Here is a 17287-nt window from a genome sequence, read left to right on the forward strand (position 1 = left end):
GTTTCCAGTAACCCTAAGGCCAACCTATCATGAGGTTTTCTTAGCAAGATTTGCTCAGAGGGGCCTTTGCCTTCCTCTGAGGCTAAGAGAATGTGACTTGCCCAAGGTCACCTTGGCCTCCAGAGTTGTAACCCAGGGCTCAAACTGCTCTCTCTCCCTCTTCCTCTTCATTTCGTAGTGTCACCAGTTACATAGTGGAATGATTTTGAATTATATTTGAATTACTGTACTTTTGAAAGCAACTTTTAATACTCTGATTCTAACTGATAGAACTCTTTAATCTAGAATATTAATTCTTTCCCTCACCCTCACTTCTAAATTAGGTTGCTGAGATCAATAAAACATGTTGGAAGTGAGGAATGGATTTGTGTGAGAAAGGATTTGCAGATAAGATCCTGTTTGGGTATTGTAAAAACCCATTCCTGGGCTCAGGATGTAGTCAGACATAACCCTTTCCTGAAATTCCAGGTCCATCTCCTTGAGCCACAGCTGGTGGACCAAAACAAAACAGCATCTTTAAACTTAAAGGCTGCCTACCCCTGGAACATGCTGTTTAGAAGATATTAGATTTTAAGATGCAGTTGTACTTTTCCTTGATACTTCATAATTATGTTCAATAACGAGTCAATTAGACAGTAACATTTTTAGAAACTTTTTTTAAATCTTTAAATTATTTTCCAAGGACAAAACAGACTGTCATTCAGCTAATGAAATATTCAGAATGGGAGACATAAGGTTTTCACTTTTAGAAACATACAAAGGTGCAAAACAGCTACTTATGTGAATGGTGGGATGATGGTATTAATACTTGGAGACTTCTGCAGAAATGTAACCCCAAGGGACTTTTAAAATGTCAGGATAATTCCACATGTTTATTATAGATAAGAGCTACATATCTTGGGCTGGTGAAGGAATCATACTTATCTAGAGTGAAGCAAATAATGAAATCGATTCAGTTGATGTGATTAACTTGACAAAAATACTTTATTTGACACATAGGAAAAAGTGACACATCTTTGGTTATACTTCAATTTCTTAAAAGGCTAAAGATTTACTGACATTTTTTGCGGGGAACATTTACATTTATACAGTATAATAACTCATTGGTGCTTATTCGTTACTTACTGTGCTAGTAAGGGAACATCTACTAGAACTGTAACATTAAAAGACTTGCTTGGACTAATTTATTAGGTTGGTATAATTAGAATCATAGAATCATTGTATTATATTAGATGTATAATAAAATATTATTATATTAACCTGTCCTGTTCAGGATTCTGTCTAACCAGCCTGCTATCCATCCATCCATGCCCTTTTCTTGGACACTCTATTTCCATCTGTTGAAAGCACTCCTCTAATCAAACTTTCTCTTTATGTCAGCACCTCATTTTTCTATTAGACCAATTGGAGTGGTTAGAGCATCCTGTCTGCCTCTCACCCATATTTCAAGCCTTCTCATGTACTTCTCACCATAATTCACTCATACAAGCTCAAGATTATAATACATGGGCATTGATGGTCAATGTAACAAGGCAATCAGCCCGTGGGACTCCAGGAATTCCCAGCTGTCTGTAGTTATACAAAGGAGATTATCGTATGAAGCTTCCCTCCCGATGCTGTTGCAGCTTTTTAAACATCCAAAACAGCAATGGTTCTTTTCACATTACCACGCAATTGTGAACTGGTAACAGGTTGCCAATGCATCTTATCACACTACTGTTCTGTTCACTGGTCAGCTATCCAAGATTAAGTAAATAAGTAAGTAGTCTTGCCTTCATTGGGAAAGGGGTATGTGCAGTGATACTAGCTAAACTTCCCTTTCTCCTGCCTCCTCATGAGTAAGAAGTCTTGCCTTCATTGGGAATTGGGGGGAGGGGTTGCAGTGCAACTGTCTTAACTCCCCTTCTCTCTGAATAGCTCCAGAATGATCGCACATACTCCAATAACAGGCTAACTCTAGGATTGACAGCTATTCATGCAATTTCCGATTCAATAAAAGCAGCGGCAGAAGTACAGATTGACTACAGGATACCTATTGCCTAGCCACAATGTGGTGCAATAAGATCCCGCAATTAAAGTTTCAATCTCATTTCTATCTCATAAATTAAGAGCAGTGTGATAATCTCCAATGACTCCTCCCTCTCAAATCCTTTCTTTTTCTCTCCTGCACTGAGTTACAACAAGCTCACACAACTCATCTACCTGAAAATCTCTATGGCTGCATCCGCACTGCAGAAATAATCTAGTCTGACACCACTTTCCAAAACTGCTAATCCCATGATTCCATAGGATGTTACCGTGGCAGTTAAAGTGCTATATCTGTGAGTGTGAATGGCTCTAGTTTCAGATGAAGACAATTAAGAGAAAGGTTTGGACTGTGGGCAAAGAAGGAGACCATGTAAGGTTGGATGGGGTACTATGTTAAAACTAGAAGGAAAATCGTTATTAAACAATGTGTTTCATAAATGTTAACATCTCTATAATAAACATGTATTATTTGTTCAATACAGCCACATCACTGGACAGGAAGAGGTATAAGAGACTCCCTGTTTGGGTGCTTATTATGCTAGGGTTTTAGCAGCACTAGAACCAAACTGCAGTAATTATAAAAGAAAGAATTTGGAGGAGGTGGGTCCAGTAACAAGAGTTTAGGGATTGCCACTGGTAGTGGTTGAAAATGTAAATTCCCAGGGAGATTGTCACAGTGATAGAATTAATATAAATAATATAAATATATGAATATAATAGAAATATAAATAATTAATATTAATACAAAGCAATGAGGGATAGTGAGAGAAAAATGAATGATGAAAAACATGACACCTTTACATTAAATCTGAGGACACTAGGAGAGGAAACTGAAAATCTGACAAAAAATATTGCTTTAGGGCGTTTTCTTGTTGAAATGTAAACTAATACATTTGGAAAGAAGGATTTGAAAATTTTTGCTAACTGTGGCCTAAACTCTGTTGTTAGTCCCCACTAAAGTAGGCCAATTCAATCAATGAAACTTACATAAGTGTCATCAAGTTGAGTCAAAGGGTCTACAATAGTGTAGATTAACAATAGGATTTGGATCACTAATAGATGGAATGGATATAATAAGTTTTCAGAGGTTCTAGCTTTGACTTGGTGGCTGTGTTCACTTTTATACGTTGCTGCCTGCTGAGATGTGTTGTCAGAGTAGCTGGCATATATATAATAATATAATAAAATATAATATAATAAAAACATACAAAATAACAAACAACATTTAAAAACAATTTACAACACAGTTTAAAATTATAAAAAGCAATGTAAAAGAATGGTACACTTCTTTTAATGTACTGTGCTTACAATGCTACCAGCCTTCTTAGCTATTTCAGTGAAAACACTATCCCCTGTCACTTATGAATTTATCTGGAGGTATGTAAGTGGATGATGCAAAACAAACAAACAAACAAACCCAATCCCTCCAAAAGCAATGAACCAAAAACAACAAACCAAAAACAACAACATTTCTTCTGCTTGTGCTCAACAACTCATGGCCTCAAAAGACATGCTTACCAAGCTTAATATGGCTCTCCTGAGCATTGTGATATGGATAAGCATGATACACATCTTCTTCCATGTGGTGGATTGGGCTATAATATTCATGACATTTTTATAGCTTAGTTTTTTTCATTTTAAATCAAAAACAGTTCTGAAAAAAATGAGTTTCTGGTTTTTGAAATCTCTCAAAAAGTTAATTGAGGCAAATCTGATACACGCATGGTATACCTATAAATTTTTTCTTTGTTCTTAAAGCAAGAGAAGATTTTTCTAAAGAAATTTAACAAAGATGAAACTAAAGGTTCAAGAGATAGTGGGATCAATCAAACTAGAATTAATAAATACTTGAGAGTCAACAATAATAAAACTCTGAAGATGCCAGCCACAGATGCTGCTGAAACGTCAGGAAGAAAATCTTCTAGAAGCCCGACCCCCCCCCCCCCAAAAAAAAAAAACAACTAATAATAAAACTCTTGAGATGTCCTGTAGGGTCAATTACATTTAAACATTTACATTAAAAATTAATAGCCGCTGGTGGGGTTTGGTCTGGATGGAACCATGATGTTCAAAAAAGAGGTCATTAACTTTCCCCTGCCATCAAGTTTTTGTAATTAATGCCCCCCACCCGCCGCCACAAGTTGCCGTTTATTCCCTAGACAAAACTTGGTGGGTGCTCTATAACATATAATAGAACATTTTGCCCTATAAGGAATTCCAGGTTCTGTAATCCAAAAAGTAGCCAAAAATTTGATTGCTGCCTTAACACCATGTAATACTCCTCCTCCATCATTAATGAAGCCACATCTTTGTAATTATAAAAATTAATGAAAAAGTTACAATTACTGTATACTGCAAAAGACATGACTATCCCTTATTGAGTTACTGTTATAGTGTAGTTATATCTTAGTAAGCATCTACACTGTCAAAATAACGCAATTTGACACCACTTTAAGTGCTTTACTCTATTCTGTAGAATCCTGGGATTTGTAGTTTTACAAGTCTTTAGCCTTCTCTTCCAAAGAGTGATGTCAAACTGCATTATTTCTACAGTGTAGCTGCATCCTTAGTTACCAGGGAAAGAAATGAATTTACTCAATGAATAAGTAACTAGTTACATCTAAGTTTCTGTTCCTGAATTTCTGGAGACAGGATCATAGCAACATGTGAAGGGATACTTTGGGCTGACTTTGATTTTCTTGTTGATCTTTAAGATTTATTAGGCCCATTTGCATGTGCTCATTTTGGGTGGGCACATACTTTGTAAGTTTGATTGTGTTTGTTGCCTGTTATTTGTGCAATTGTTAACCAAATCCATTAAAGAAACAATGGTGGCTGGAGGCTCCCATATCAGTGGGATGTTGACTACATTCTGGATTTTAGCCTGGCCTTTAAAGGTTTTGTCCAAAGTGCTGAACTTGTTTTGAGGATGGTTTTCACCATATTGGCACCTCTTTTCAAGTTCAGACTAAAATCCAAAGCCGATATACCATACTTCTATCATAGAAGTTACCAGCCACCACTGTAAAAAAACACATCTACAAAGAGTACCATACTGTATATGGGAAATGCATGTATTAGCAGAGAAAGGAAACACAATTGCAGCTTGGGTCTGAACATACTGTCAAGTATGATGTAGTTGATTTTAATCCTTCTAGGCAAAAATCTGTTCTTCTACTCCCCTGCATCTCTATTTAATTTACAACAGGAACAAAATGTTGACAGACAACTCAAGAGCACCTATTATCAAAAGCAAAGTGATTCAAAACTCTAAAACATTTCTAACTATACACTTTACTGGGATGAAAGTGACTTTAGCCACTGCAGTATCTGTGGGTTTTATTTTTAAATATTAAGTATCCAAGAGTGATGCTCCACTTGTAAATAAAGTCAGTGGGAGTAAGCTTAGCTGGACAAAGTGAGACACACATCTGAGTGAAGAAGGTGAGGATTGTGCCATGCATGAGATTTTGTAGAACAACTTGGGTTACAACAGGGTGTAAACTGTGCTGCCCTCCAGATGTTTTTGAGCTGCAACTTTCATTAACCCTAGCTAGTATAGTCAATGGTTTGAAATTTTGGGAGTTGAAGTCCAAAAATCCCTGGCAGGCCATATCATTCACCCTACGTTGTTGTGTTGTTGTTGTATTTGTTTATATTCCACATTCTTCCCAGGCTGCTACCTCACTGTAGAACTGGCATTTTGACACCACTTTAACTCAATGCTATGGAATCCTCGGTATTTTAGTTGTTGTGGCACTAGAGTGCCCTGACAGAGAAGGCTAAATATCTTATAAAACTACAAATTCCAGAATTCCATAGCAATGAGCCATGGCAGTTACAGTGGTGCCAAACTGCATACTGCAGAATTAATACAGTTAATTCTGTATTAACTGAAGTGGCTTGAAGTGGCTTGAGGTGGCCTACAACAATTAAAACCAACAGCTAAAAATCCACAATGTACAAAAGTTAAAAGTGTAATTAAGCCATCAAAAAAAATAAAACTTGTTAAAAACCATTAAAAGGAAAACAGCAAAAAGAGAATCCAGTGCATTATGCAAGGGTCTTTCCCCTTGACCAATCCATCTACAGCAAAGTATTTACAGTCGGCCCTTCTTATACACGGATTTTTTATACACGGATTCAAGCATACACTGTTTGAAAATATTCAAAAAAAGTATAAATTTCAAATATCAAACCTTGATTTTCCATTTTTTACAAGGGACACTGTTTTGCTATGTCATTATATTTAATGGGACTTAAGCATACACAGATTTTGTTATATATGGTAGATCTTGGAACCAAACCCCAGAGTATAACAAGGGTCCATTGTACCTGCCTGCAGAAAGCTACCAAGGCGGTTGCCAGTCTAATCTCTCTAGGACTGCATCCTCACTGCAGACATAACCCGGTTTGCCACCACTTTATCTACCATGGTTCCATGTTATGGAATTCTGGAAACTGTAGTTTGTTGTGGCACCATAGTGCTGGCAGCACAACAAACTACAGTTCTCAAAATTCTATAGTATGGAACTGTGGCAGTGAAGCAGTGTCATACTAGATTATTATTATTCCATTGCCAGTTAAGCGGAACAGTCTTTCTGTCTTCCCCCTGGGAAGAAAAGGTTGACTAGTTTGTCTCCTTTTATAATTCACAGAAGTCTCCCCTTTCCTGATATGCTCTTGATGTGCTGGACTACAACTCCCATCATCTCAACCAGCATGGCTGATGTCAACACATCTGGCAGGCAAAGGCTGACTTGAAAGAATTTCCATTGTTTCCCCTGCTCACCTTCTGCAAGAGAAAATGAAACCCCTACATTGGACAAGAATTGTTGTCGCTGCTGTGTGCCTTCAAGAGGTTTCTGACTTATGGCAACTTGGGGTTTTCTTGGCAAGATTTGTTTAGAGGAGGTTTGCAATTGCCTTCCCTTCCGAGTATGTGATTTGCCCCAAAATAGAACCTAGCAAGTTTCATGGCTAAGCTGGGAACTGAACCCTGGTCTCCAGAGTCGTAGTCCAAAACTCAAACCATTATGCCACATTGGCTCTTTGGAAAATAACACTATTGACTTTATGCCATTACAATGTGTGAATGAAAGAAGAGTGAGGTAGTTACTAGTAGCAAAGTAATTATCATTATACCTGATAATAAAAATAGGTGTGGTTTGTTTTTAGTGTTGATTGTGAAGACCTATGGGTCCATAGTACATTTGATGGCTAAAACCTTAAAACATTGCTTTCCACTCCAATGGAGATGCTATTGGAGATAATTTGTTTTGCCATTTGCAGGGGAAGTTTAAAAATGTTAAGCTCTGTGTTCTTTACTTTTCATAATTGACATTTATTATATGCAGTACCTCTGCTTGGAAAAGGAAGTATTGAAGTAATTTTTAAAAGCAACAAAGAATATTATGGCTTATTGAAGATTAGCAAATATGATATGGTACAAGCTTTCATGGGCCAGTCCATTTAATCAAATACATGGACTTGGGAGGTCCCCTGTTGGCACCTGTTGTGCCTCCTTGGCATACCTCCATCTCTCTGGAGAGTGGTAGAACTGCCTGTTGTTCTGGATGCCACCGCAAATCCAGACCAAAAAATGGATGGATATTCTCTCTTCATTGTGTGTGGATCAAGAGAGAATTGGGATCCTTGGAATAGGAGAGGAAAACTCCTATTTCTCCTCTTACTAGGACCAATAAGAGAGGGAAAGGGAGGGGAAGGAAGGAAGGAAGGAAGGAAGGAAGGAAGGAAGGAGAGAGAGAGAAGGTGAAAAGCCCTGCACACCTCCTCTCTCACACACCATAGATCTGGCCAGCATATGTCTGGAGGTTGTAGGACAGCAGAGGTCAACTTCAGTGGGTCCAGAGGCCAATTTTCACCTCCTTGGACCCTCTATGGAGTATAACTCCTCCTTGCTGGTATCAAAAACTGAAATCAGAAGTGATCAGATGCTTCTTTCTTTCTTTCTTTCTTTCTTTCTTTCTTTCTTTCTTTCTTTCTCCTTCTTTCTTTCTTTCTAAAATGTATTTCTGAAAACCAAAACATGGGATGGACATGTGCATGTCACTTGTTTCTATTTCAAACTTCTTTTTTTTTGTTTTTTGGTGGCACTGAGTTCCTCCAGAGGCCATAAAAATAGGGCTGCCTGTAGCCCACAGGTTGTGTGTGCTCCCATCTCTGGCTTAGGAAGTGCTTCTTCCCCTCCCATGTATTCCTCCCTGTTCTGTAGATCATGAAGAAAGTATCTACAGAGAAGTTTGCACAAGGTTTGAGTTGAAATTATCATTGTCTCCTCCCATTTGGTCAGCAGTGTCACAGAGCTCTGCAGTGTCATGAATGGACAAAAACATGTGAACTAGCTTCTCAAGGTGTAATTTTGCATGTTTCCTGTGTCATTTAACCAATATGCTCCTGTGTTGCAGAAAGATTCCAGAATTCTTGGGGAAGCTGAACAGTATCTGAATGCTCTTGCTGAAGGCTTAGTGCATGATGACAATTCAACATCCACTTGCTCTTCACAAGAAACCAAACCTTTTCTTCCCTTATCCTCTCCCTCCCCCTTTTTTGTGCCACCTAAATTAATGAATAAATAATAATAATAAATAAAAATGTATTTATATCCTACCTCTCCCTACAGATCAAGGCGGGCTACAATACACAATAAAAGGTAAAGGTTTCCCCCTTGACAAGGTTATCAAGTCGTGTCTAAATAGTTCCAGAGAAATTAAAATCTTGCAGACTTGGTGGTAATAGTATTGCCCAACTGGGGATAAGAAACCAAGATCTTATCAACATCTCCTGGATAGGAATTGTTTAGAATGCCACTTAGGCAAATATTTGTGCAAGGAGGTTTGGTTTCTAGACAGTGACCTGTATGGTCAACTAAAGTATCTAGGGAGCATTTCTGGTATGATTCAGCAACAGATTTAAAAACATGCTTCATGTGTACAAGGTTGAAGGAATCTCCTTTGTTCTAGAGGTCTAGATGATCCCAAATGCAATCTTGCCACATCTTCTGGCCTCTCCTGGTTCTGATCCAGCTGCCATCATATGCAACAACTTGAAGGCACACAACAATAACAAAGGTAGTCAGCGACACTTCTGATCTTTGCAATGATCCTGGGAGAAAAGAACAATACTGACACTGGGACTTAATGGATGCTTTGGACTGGAGGTCAGCTCCCACCAGGTACCCCTGACCAGTGTGGCCACCAGGGAAGGATTATGGGAGTTGTAGTCCAAACATCTGGAACGCCAAAGATTTCTCACTGCACTGTGTTCACATGAAATTGACATATCCCATCCATATGGTGCAGGGAGAACTCTGAATGTAACCTATCACATATTAGAGGCAATGCTCTTCACAGTGGCAGAAACACTATTAGTTCAAGAGGATTAGACACTCCCATGCCAATCTTAACTTGACCAGGTTCCCTGGTGGCTGAAATGGCAATGAGATTCACAGTCCATCCAGGCATCCAAGAGACTAAGGGTGAATTGACACTGTAGGAAAAAATGCCGCTTCACTTGAACTGCCATGACTCCATCCTACAAAATACTGTGATATGTAGTTTTACAAGGTCTTTCCCCTTCTCTGCCAAAGAGGGCTCGTTCCTCACCAAACTACAAATGCCAGGATTCTTCAGGATGGCGCCATGGCCATTCAAGTTGTGTCAAACTGCATTAATTCTGTAGTGTAGATGCACCCTCAGGTCTCTCTGCCGCCTTGTCCATTTGGGAGTGTTCTGCTGGGGTTGAGGCCGTTCTACTCATCAAATCCATCCCTCTCTGTGTGCCAGGTCCCTCTCCTGCTCCTGCCAAAGCAGACCCTCCTCCCCTAGGACCCCAAAAGTGCCACAATCCACAAGACCCCCCACCTTACTATAGAAAAACCTGAAAACACCCCTAGCAACATAAATTCATGCTTTGTAGTGATGCTCAGGATGGAGGACTTTTTGGAATTCTGCCTGAGTAGAAAGTGGAAATGGAGGACATGGTCCTGGAAAAGGAGGGTACCTGGCCACCCTTTCTTAACCCCAAAGGAGGAGAAGGCAACAGGAGAACAAGGACAGGACCCCGCACTCCAATAGACCTTACAAGCCCCCCAATTGGCCTCACCTTCTTTTTTCTCCCCCTAGACTTTGGGCAAGTCACACCCTCTCAGCGTCAGGGGAGGCAATGGCAAACCTCCTCTGAACAAACTGTGCCAAGAAAAGCCCATGATGGGTTCACCTTAGGATCACCGTAAGTTGGAAAGGACTTGAAGACACACCAACACACCCACAAGGTCATCCTTGCAGCTTCCCAACCTGCCATACCTTATGGTGAGCGCTGCGCTGGAAGCAAAGAATCTGGTTGGGTTAGGGTGACCAGGCATCCTCCTTTTCCAGACATGTCCTCCATTTCTACCTTCAGCCCAGTAGGCATTCCAAAAGGTCCTCCATTTTGTCCCGTCACTACGAAGCACGGATTCACATTTCTAGGAGTGTTTTTAGCTGTGATTTTGTCCTGTCCTACATTTTCCTCAAACCACCCTACATTTGATGGGTGCCTTGTCCTCCTTTGTGCTTAGGACAGGGTGACCAGAGGTCCTCCCTCTCCAGGGCCTGTCCTCCATAACCTTCTGCCCAGGAGGAATTCCAAAAAGTCCTCCATTCTAAGCATCCCTAAGAAATATGAATTCATAGGAGTGTTTTGAGATTTTCATTGGTAAGGCCTTACATTGTATTATTATTTTACTTAATTTTATATACACACACACACACACACACACACACATATGTATATGAGCAATCGGTATTGTATTATTATTTTACTCTCTTCTATCCCGCCTCTTTCAAGGCGGGGCACAGCAAATTTGAATCAATACAATTTAAAACAATACAGAAAGTATTAACATTTTATAAATAGTTTTTTTTTAACTTTTTAAAAAATTGTTTTTAATTTTTAAAATGTTATGATGCTCCCCCTGAGGGGACCCTGCCCTGGGGTTTTGTTGGCAAGATTGGCTGAGAGGAGGTTTACCCCGGTCTTGATCACACTGCCCTGTTGTAGCGCTGCTATCCCACTTCCAATTGCGATGGCTCTTAAAATCCCGGGATTTGTAGTTGAGGGAGTCAGGAAGCCGTAGTTTGGGGAGTGTGGTTGAGGGCTCCCTGGCTGACAAGGCTCAAGGGCCCCTCCCTAAGTTGCCCATCCCAGGATTCCACAGCAGGGCAGTCATAGTGGAATCATAGCGCTACACCAGTGTAGTTTGAGATGATGGAGTAGGGCTCTGAGGACCCAGGGTTGGACCCCCCCCCCTCGGCCTTGGAAACCCACTGGGGGACCTTGGGCGAGTCACACTCTCTCAGCCTCAGAGGGAAGCCATACGTCGCAAAGGACTTGGAGACACACAACAGCAGCAAAAGCTCAGGGTGCAGATGCTCCTCCTATAGTAATAGGGAAAGTGGAGGTTTAGCCCTCGCTCTGCAGAAGGTGTAGGCAGGATTCGAACCGGGAGCTTCCCAAAGCAACGATCCATGGCACTGTATTCTCATTTTGGTTAATTATATATTAAGCTATATATATGAGCAAGTGGCACTGTATTATATAAAATAATAATGCATGAAAAGCTTGGACCTGGGTGAGAATCCTGCGCCTTCCCAAATAACTCCCTCTTCCCTTCCTTCCTTCCTTCCTTCCTTCCTTTTCTTCCTCTTCTTCTCCTTCTTGTGTGCCTTCAAGTCCTTTCCGACTTATTGCTTCCTTTGAGGCCGAGAGAGTGTGACTTGCCCAAGGTGGGTTCCATGGCTGAGCTGGGATTCCAACCTTGGTCTCCAGAGCCCTCTTTCCTCCTATCTTCAAGCCCTTTCCCACTTATAGGTCCAGCCTATGTAGGGCTTTCCTTGGGCCAGCTTTGCTCAGGGTGGGTTTGCCCTTGCCATCATCCCCTGAGGCTGAGAGAGTGTGACTGGCCCAAGGTCCCCCAGTGGGTTTCCATGGCTGAGTCTCTAGAGCCATAAATAGTCCCCCCCAACCCCCCCAAAAGGACCCCACCTCACCTTCCGGGGCTGGCATGGAGAGAGCCCCCCTTGTCCCAGCAATGCCCCTTCTCCTCCTCCTCCTCCTCCTGGCATGATCCAGGCTCCGGTGCCCATGGCAGAGCAGTCAGACCCTTCCCATCGCCTTTTCCAGGTCCAACTTCCCAGAGGAGAAAGGATCAGGATGCCTCTCTCCAGCCAGCCTAGGATCTCCCCCTGTGGCTGCTGCTGCTTTAGGCATCCAAAGTGGCTCAGGTGGAGCTGCAGTGTAGAGCAGAGGCAGGGAAACGGAGGAGGAGGGAGCTGCTGCTAGACTTCTTTGCCTCGGTTTTATAGAGGACAAGGATGGGCAAATCAGTCAGGGATCCGACACTAGGGGGCAGCCCTTTCCAGCCCATCCCAGAGCCTAGCCCTCCACACTGCAGAAATGATCCACTTTTGACACCACTTTTTCCCTTGCCATTGGGCACTAAACCTCTCTGGCAGACCAGGCTGACTAGCTCACACAAGGACAGAATCCCATAGTAGTAATAATAAAAATAATGATAATAATAGAATTGTAGAGTTGGAAGAGATCCAAGATTGCAAGAAAACAGGCTACTGATTTTGAGATCCAGTTTGTTACGAATCCTTTGTGAGGACACAAACCCCTTTGTTAGGAGGAGAAAGAAGAATATCTCAGGAAGTAGCATCAGGAAAACCTTTTGGTGTTGTTCAGGTAAAACATGCCAACGAAGAAAAAAATTGTTTCACCTTTGTTCAAGGTAGAAATGTCAAATAGTAAACTCCCAGTCTGTTGCCTCTCTCTTTAGGATTCCCTTTAATCAGCCAACTCAAATGCACAAAATACATGATGCATGTTTTCGAAGCTCCACTGGCTTCTTCATTAGGCAAAGGTATTAAGAATCATTGTTGTTGTTATGTGCCTTTGAGTTGTTTCCAGCTCCCAGTGGGTCCCTCTTCTTTACCCATGTGGCACTGGAAACAAAGCATTCCAAAGTCCAGGAGATAAAATATGAATGCCATTAGCAATACAAAAAGGTACTTCTTCTGAGATCTCAGAAGTTCCTAGCCTTTGTCATATAACACTGTCATTTTTTATATTTTTTCTCCTGTATGATTCTTAACACCTTTGCCTGAGGATGAAGCCAGTGGAGCTTCAAAAGTCTGCATCATGTACTTTGTGCATTTTGATTGGTCAGTTAAAAGTATCACTGTTTTATGGATTTTGGATCTTATCAGAATTTGCTATATGACCCACATGGCTACGCCATAATTCTATTGCATTGTCATGGGAGGTAGAATAGGGTTAAACCACTTTTTGCTGCAGTATGGCAGCATTTGGAGAGAGTGGCTGGAGGAGGGTGGGATGCTGAGAGAAGAACCTCAGATCAAGAGTGGCAGTGCTCACCTTTGGGTCAAATTAATGAGACCCCTTCCGGTCATCCCTCTTGCACTCCAAGTTCGGCCACAGTGAGGTCCCAGGGGTCATTCTGCAGGACACATTCTCCTTCTCTGCCCAGAGAGGTGCAGGCTCTGAGGACATTCACACTACGCCAGCTGTTCCATTTACCTATACACTCATCCCTCCACATTTCTGGCTTTGCCTTTTGCAGATTTGATTATTCATGGATTTTATTAATATGTTCTCTCTAGGAATATCTAGGTCCACCAGTGCAACTCTGTGGTCAACCATAACCAAAAGTCGCACTGAAGAACCTAGAGATTCCTGGAGAGAACACTCCACTAGGCATTTATAGTTCCTCCCACACAATTCTATGGCCAATGTTTGGCCAATGCACTGGAGGACCTAGAGATTCTTAGAGTTGTGTTCTCTCAAATAAAAACATAGTGTTTTTGTTATTTGTGGTTTTTCCACATTCATGGGGGTCCTGTGCCCCTAACCCTAGCAAATATGGAGGGACAAGTGTATATTTTATAAGGAAGGGTCACCTGGCCACCTTATACCTGACCACAAATGCTCCCTTTATTGTTGTTTCTTTGAGATGTATATGCTTTCCATTTTCTTCCTTCCCAGCAAACTGGTGCCCATAGCCAAGTACACTGTACATGAAAGCAATGGAAACAAACACTTATTTTAATCCATTAGTCACGATGGTGCTAGGATACAAGTAAGTTTAGGATGCGAAACAGCATAAGCACTGATTATTTTTTCTTGTAGACTCAAGCCAGTGGTTTGTACTTTCACTCTCTCTAACTCATCAAGACTGCAGAAGCAGCTGTAAAGCCTTGTCTGATGGGTCAGAGTAGGGCAAGAGAAGAGAAATATTCACTGTGTGCATTACCAACGAAAGTAATAACTTGGCCATCTAAAACCACACATATGCACATATGTCCCACTCCCCACCTGCGCAAAGCAGCACAATTAAGTATAGATTTTTCAGTAATCTAATTACCTAGCAGTGGATGGTCAGTGGGGTGGCAAATCTGGTCTAGGTTTTAGTCTGAACTTTAGCTAATCCCCGAAATAATTTCATCACTTTGGATAGACATTTTTACTTTAAGCCCTGGAGTGGATCATTCACCCCATTGACATGGAAGCCACTTCAGTCACTGGCTTCATCACTATTTCCCCCTGTTAAAGGCAGAAAGTGAAGAAAGACTTCTGTCTATGCCACTCAGTGTGTCCTCAACTCACCATCCAACTAAAGAGAACATATTTAAATGTCTCTGTTGCATACAATTGCTGCCGAAGAGAAAAAGTATCTACTGGCTCAATTATATTTTAAAGTACTGCTCCTTACTTGGTTTTTTTTCCAGGGGGGTGATTTTTTTTTGTATAATACAATATAATAGTATAATTTTGTTTGTCATTTTCATATCATTGCTCATAGCCTTGAAAGGCAGATTATAAACCTTTTAAATAATTTAATACATAATTATATTTATCCTTAATGTGGCGTTCCTCCTGTTCCTCTGCAAACAAAAGGCCTGACACTCGTGTTTTGCTGGATCCTATTAAATCTTCATCTGAAAAAATGAGGTGTATGCTGGCGTACATCTACCAACAAAGCTTTCCATTTGTTTCTCCCTCTGTCTCTCTCATTGCATTCCCTCTTGTATACAGAATGGGGTGGGAGAGAATCTGCATTGAGTATAATGTATACTTGATTTAAAAACAGCTCTCTTCCATTTTCTATCTCTATATCAGTGTTCAGACGCCATAGATTCCAGGCAAGCCATTATTTACAGCCGCAAGCGTGGAAGCACCCATAGTGTCATCTTGGACACAAAATGGTCCAACTAATCAACTGGATCAGTACAATTTTTATTATTGCCCAAAATGAATGCCAAACTCCAATTTCTAATTTGAAAATATGTGAGACTCTGCTTCCAACACTAATGTCCTGTACCATGATTATCCCCAGTGCAAGAGTGTTAATAAAACTGGGTAAAATCACACCTGAAATGCCTGATGGTGACAAATCCAGCAGTTCCACTCATTCATAAATGAGTTCATATATAGTTTCTACTGTGCCATAAAAATCTGTCTACACCAGCTATTCAGGAAGGAGTGTGTACCCAAGCATTTGCATAATTTCTGTTAATGAGTGAGTTAAGATGTTTGACTTCCTATTCCTTAAAGGTAGATGTTCAGAATTATGATACTGTGCAGATTCCACTGCATCAGCCAACAGAATCACAGAAAGTGAACTAAAAACACACTGGAAACTCTGAGCACATGGCACAGATTCAGGAACACGGACTGTAGATGTGTGATAACACACATCTTTTGTATGCAAAAGACCGCAGGTTCAGTGGTAGGGATCTCAAGAGTTCAGGGAAAAGATCCCTGTCTGAAAATCTGAAAAGTTGTTTCCAGACAGAGTAGGCAATACAGCCCTAAATGTATCAATGGTACTACTTCCTATGAAAGTAATCAAGATGAGTAGGGCAGGAAAAATGGCCTTTTTTAAAAAAAATCACTCCAGCTTCTACTTGTGATAGTACACAAGTCATATATAGAGTACAGGTAGAGTAAAAGCCTGACTGTACCCATGTTTGCAAATGAGTACCATATACAGTCAGCCCTTCTTATACACAGATTTCTTATACATGGATTCAAGCATCCACAGTTTGAAAATGTTTAAAAAAAGTATAAATTTCAAATATCAAACCTTGATTTTTCATTTTTTATAAAGGACACAATTTTGCTATGTCATTATATTTAATGGGACTTGAGCATCCATGGATTTTGTTATCCACGAGGGATCTTGGGACCAAACCCCAGCGTATAACAAGGGTCCACTGTATACTCAACTATAAGCTGACCTCATGTATAAGTTGAGGGCAAGTTTTGGGGGGGAAATTATGGATTTTGAAATGACCTGTGGATAAGGTTAAAACTTAGGGATGTGTAACAAAGGATCTAAAGGATGAAGCAAAGATAAACAATGCTAAAAAAATTAAAAAAATTACAGCAGGCATAACTGTTTGTGCTCACCTTAAAGGCTGGATGGATGAGAGAGCAGAGGGAGGTCAGTGCTTCCAGGACAGATTATGCCCTTGCCTTTCACCAGCAGTATATAGTAAGGCTAGAAATTATGTGGTCCCCCTGGTTATTTTTTCAGATGTGAAAACATCTGCAACAACAATGATCTTCCTATAACATATTTTTGAACATTTAAAAAAATGGAAGAATCATGCTTATCCAGGGTACAATTCTCCTCTGAAACAAAATATCTGCCCTGTTGGGAGAGGCTGGTGCACTGGTGGGTTCTGGATCAGGAGAAATAGCCCTCAGTGTCCCAGACCTTGACCACCCATCATAGATAGGAGCCTTTGAAATATAAAGTGCCAATTTTGTTCAAAGTTTGCCCTAGGTATGATTTCTGGTTAAAATGTCCAAAGTACAATTTTCCTCTAAAACAAAATATCTGCCCCATCTTTTTTTTTTAATCAAATCCTGTTGGAATAGGCTGGTGCCCTGGTGAGTCGTGGTGCAGCAAAAATAGCCCTCAGATTCCTAGACCTTGACCACCCATCATAGATAGGACAGCACTCTTTGAAATATAATGTGTCCTTTTTGTACAAAGCTTACCCAAAGTATCATTTCTGGTTAAAATGTTAGGTCCCCTGGCCCCCGAAAATGCTTCATCACTTAGATCCAAAGGTGATGAAAGGATGAATATTCTTTTCAAACACCAGTTCCAAACCAGACCCACAACAGCCTTGTCATTGATGGCTGCTTTTGAGAAACATCAATCCTG

At 40.7% G+C, this 17287-nt stretch overlaps 1 protein-coding gene across 1 annotated transcript in view; it reads right to left on the reverse strand.

Annotated features, from left to right (window-relative positions):
* Nucleotides 1–12264, reverse strand: part of LOC149311325 (5-hydroxytryptamine receptor 1E-like) — a 59140-nt gene extending 46876 nt beyond the window's left edge. The window contains exon 1 of the mRNA XM_089528544.1: nt 12078–12264. The gene's annotated coding sequence lies outside the window, so the exon portion shown is untranslated. The remainder of the gene's footprint in view (nt 1–12077) is intronic.
* Nucleotides 12265–17287: the final 5023 nt, after the last annotated feature.

Source organism: Sceloporus occidentalis, unplaced genomic scaffold (assembly GCF_023333645.1).
Source record: "Sceloporus occidentalis isolate IW3139 unplaced genomic scaffold, rSceOcc1.0.p SCAF_6, whole genome shotgun sequence".
Taxonomy (NCBI): Eukaryota; Metazoa; Chordata; class Lepidosauria; order Squamata; family Phrynosomatidae; genus Sceloporus; species Sceloporus occidentalis.